Genomic DNA, 4,304 nt, shown 5'->3' with positions numbered 1-4,304 from the left:
GGAGGGGGCTTTGTGTTTCGGCCAAGGGGGAGAAGTAGTGTTTAGGTTGTGTGAAAATGAAGGAGTGGAGATGGTTTTATATAGGAGTGGAGAGGGGGATATGGTTCGGCCATGTATGGGTGGGTTTGGGAGGAAAAGTGGTTTGAATTTGAATGGTGAGGTAGGTGGGATTTTATGATGGATAGATGTGGATTGATGAAGAAGAGAGAGAGAGAGATGAGGTAGGTGGGGATCCTGTGGGATCCACAGATCCTGAGGTGTCAAGGATATCTCATTCCTGCACCAAGTGGCGTGCAAAAACGCCCCTTTCTGCCAATCCTAGCGTTAAACGCCAGGCTGCTGCCCATTTCTGGTGTTTTACGCTAGCTTCTTGCCCTTTTCTGGCGTTAAACACCAGCCAGACACCCTTTTCTGGCGTTAAACGCCCAGAATGGTGCCAGACTGGGCGTTTAACGCCCATTTTGCTACCCTTATTGGCGTTTAAACGCCAGTAAGTTTCTCCTCCAGGGTGTTCTGTTTTTAATACTATTTTTCCTTCTGTTTTTGCTTTTTCAATTGTTTTTGTAACTTTACATGATCATCAACCTACAGAAAACATAAAATAACAAAAGAAAGTAGAAATTTAACATAGATAATTAAAGATTGGGTTGTCTCCCAACAAGCGCTTCTTTAATGTCAATAGCTTGAGAGTGGGCTCTCATGGAGCCTTACAGATGTTCAGAGCAATGTTGGAACCTTCCAACACCAAACTTAGAGTTTGAATGTGGGGACTCTGTTTGTCTCTGTATTGAGAGAAGCTCTTCATGCTTCCTCTCCATAGTTACAGAGGGATATCCTTGAGCTTTAAACACAAGAGAGTCTTCATTCACTTGAATGATCAATTCTCCTCTGTCAACATCAATCACAGCTTTTGCTGTGGCTAGGAAGGGTCTGCCAAGGATGATGGATTCATCCATACACTTCCCAGTCTCTAGGATTATGAAGTCAGCAGGGATGTAGTGGCCTTCAACCTTTACCAAGACATCCTCTACAAGTCCATAAGCCTGTTTCCTTGAATTGTCTGCCATCTCTAGTGAGATTCTAGCAGCTTGTACCTCAATGATCCCTAGCTTCTCCATTACAGAGAGAGGCATAAGGTTTATACTTGACCCCAAGTCACATAGAGCCTTCTCAAAGGTCATGGTGCCTATGGTACAAGGGATTGAGAATTTTTCAGGGTCTTGTCTCTTTAGAGGTAATTTCTGCCTAGTCAAGTCATCCAGTTCTTTGATGAGCAATGGAGGTTCATCCTCCCAAGTATCATTACCAAAAAACATGGCCTTTAGCTTCATGATTGCTCCAAGGTACTTAGCAACTTGCTCTTCGGTAACGTCTTCATCCTCTTCAGAGGAAGAATACTCATCAGAGCTCATGAATGGCAAAAGTAAATTCAATGGAATCTCTATGGTCTCTGTGTGAGCCTCAGATTCCCATGGTTCCTCATCAGGGAACTCCATGGAGGCCAGTGGACATCCTTTGAGGTCTTCCTCAGTGGAGATCACTGCCTCTTCCTCCTCTCCAGGTTTGGCCGTGTGGGTTGTGGTTATGGCCTTGCACTCTCTTTTTGGATTCTCTTCTGTATTGCTTGGGAGAGTACTAGGAGGGAGTTCAGTAATTTTCTTACTCAGCTGACCCACTTGTGCCTCCAAATTTCTAATGGAGGACCTTGTTTCACTCATAAAACTTTGAGTGGTTTTGATTAGATCAGAGACAATGGTTGCTAAGTCAGAGTGGCTCTGCTTAGAATTCTCTGTCTGTTGCTGAGAAGATGATGGAAAAGGCTTGCTATTGCTAAACATGTTTCTTCCACCATTATTGTTGTTGAAACCTTGTTGAGGTCTCTGTTGATCCTTCCATGAGAGATTTGGATGATTTCTCCATGAAGGATTATAGGTGTTTCCATAGGGTTCTCCCATGTAATTCACCTCTTCCATTGTTGGGTTCTCAGGATCATAAGCTTCTTCTTCAGAGGAAGCTTCCTTAGTACTGCCTGTTGCTGCTTGCATTCCAGACAGACTATGAGAAATCATATTGACTTGTTGAGTCAGTATCTTATTCTGAGCCAATATGGTATTCAGAGTATCAATCTCAAGAACTCCTTTCTTCTGAGTTGTCCCATTATTCACAAGATTCCTTTCAGAAGTGTACATGAATTGGTTATTTGCAATCATTTCAATGAGTTCCTGAGCTTCTGCAGGCGTCTTCTTTAGATGAAGAGATCCTCCAGCAGAGCTGTCCAATGACATCTTGGACAGTTCAGACAGACCATCATAGAAGATTCCTATGATACTCCATTCTGAAAGCATGTCAGAAGGGCACCTTTTGATCAATTGTTTGTATCTTTCCCAAGCTTCATAGAGGGATTCACCTTCCTTCTGTCTGAAGGTTTGGACTTCCACTCTAAGCTTACTCAATTTTTGAGGTGGAAAAAATTTTGCCAAGAAGGCATTGACTAGCTTTTCCCAAGAGTTCAGGCTTTCTTTAGGTTGTGAGTCCAACAATGTCCTAGCTCTGTCTCTTACAGCAAAAGGGAAGAGCATAAGTCTGTAGACTTCAGGGTCAACCCCATTGGTCTTGACAGTGTCACAGATTTGCAAGAATTCAACTAAGAACTGATGATGATCTTCCAATGGAAGTCCATGAAACTTGCAATTCTGTTGCATTAGAGAAACTAATTGAGGCTTAAGCTCAAAGTTGTTTGCTCCAATGGCAGGGATTGAGATGCTTCTCCCATAGAAGTCAGGAGTAGGTGGAATAAAGTCACCAAGCACCTTCCTTGCATTGTTGGCATTGTTGTTTTCAGCTGCCATTGTTTCTTCTTCTTTGAAAAGCTCTGTTAGGCCCTCTAGAGAGAATTGTGCTTTAGCTTCTCTTAGCTTTCTCTTCAAGGTCCTTTCAGGTTCAGGATCAGCTTGAACATGTATGCCTTTATCTTTGCTCCTGCTCATATGAAAGAGAAGAGAACAAGAAAGTAGGAAATCCTCTATGTTACAGTATAGAGATTCCTTGAGGTGTCAGAGGAAAAGAATAATAGAAGGAGGAGGTAGATAGAAGAGAATTCGAACTTATCAAGAGGGATAGAGTTCGAATTGCACCTTGAGGAGGAGTGTTAGTCCCTTAAATAGAAGGATGTGAGAAGAGGGGAAGAATTTTCGAAAATAAATTAAAAAGATTTTGAAATAATAAAAAGAAATTTGAAAATTTGATTGAGATTTTCAAAAATTAAGATTGGGAAAGAAATTAAGTGATTTTTGAAAAAGATTTTGAAATTAGAAATAAAAAAGATATGATTGAGAGTTAATTTTGAAAAAGATGTGGTTGAAAAGATATGATTGAGAAGATATGATTGAAAATCAATTTAAAAAAAAGAAAGTTTTTAAAATTAAAGTTGATTACTTGACTAACAAGAAATTAAAAGATATGATTCTAAAATTTAAAATTTGATCCTTTCTTAATAGGCAAGTAACAACTTGAAAATTTTGAAGTAAATCATTAATAGTAGCAAGAATTTTCGAAAATAATAAAAAATGGAAAGAAATTGATTTTGAAGAGATATGATTGAAAATATATGATTTGAAAAAGATTTGATTTTGAAAAATTATGAAAATTTGAAAAAGATTTGAATTAAAAACAAAATCTTCCCTCTAGTGTCCTTTTGGCGTTAAACGCCCAGAATGGTATCTTTTCTGGCGTTTAACGCCCAAAATGCTACCCTTTTGGGCGTTACCCTGGCAGGCGTTTAAACGCCAGTTTTCCTTCTTCACTGGGCGTTTTGAACGCCCAGCTTTTTCTGTTTGATTCCTCTGCTGAATGTTCTGAATCTTCAATTCTCTATATTATTGACTTGAAAAGACATAGTTTTGAAATTTTTTTTGAATTTTTCAATGATGAGAAACAATCAAAATACAACTAATCTTAGGAAACTCAAATCAAACAAACAATGCATGCAGGACACCAAACTTAAAAATTTTCATATAAGAGACACTAACAAATTGAGAATGCATATGAGAAACAACAAAACATACAAAACAAGAGAATTTAAAGATCAGAGTAATGAAATCATCAAGAACAACTTGAAGATCAATGAAGAACAATATACATATATTTGAAAAATGCAAGAAGAAGAAAGTCATGCAATTGACACCAAACTTAAAAATTGACACTAGACTCAAACAAGAAACATAAAATATTTTTGATTTTTATGATTCTATAATTTTTTTTGTGGTTTTTTGAAAATTGAGTGGAAAAGAAAATAAAGGGATTCA

The 4,304-nt window shown here is 38.4% G+C and overlaps 1 non-coding gene across 1 annotated transcript; it reads left to right on the top strand.

Moving 5' to 3' along the window:
• Positions 1–2,339: 2,339 nt before the first annotated feature.
• Positions 2,340–2,447, top strand: LOC148577255 (small nucleolar RNA R71). Its single transcript, XR_015903452.1, has one exon. It is a non-coding gene; the product is annotated as a small nucleolar RNA R71 (small nucleolar RNA).
• Positions 2,448–4,304: the final 1,857 nt, after the last annotated feature.

This window comes from Arachis ipaensis, chromosome B1 (genome assembly GCF_059453495.1).
Source record: "Arachis ipaensis isolate K30076 ecotype BB chromosome B1, ASM5945349v1, whole genome shotgun sequence".
In the NCBI taxonomy this organism is placed as follows: Eukaryota; Viridiplantae; Streptophyta; class Magnoliopsida; order Fabales; family Fabaceae; genus Arachis; species Arachis ipaensis.
Note: the sequence above shows the minus strand (reverse complement) of the source record. Positions and strands in the feature narration are given on the sequence as shown.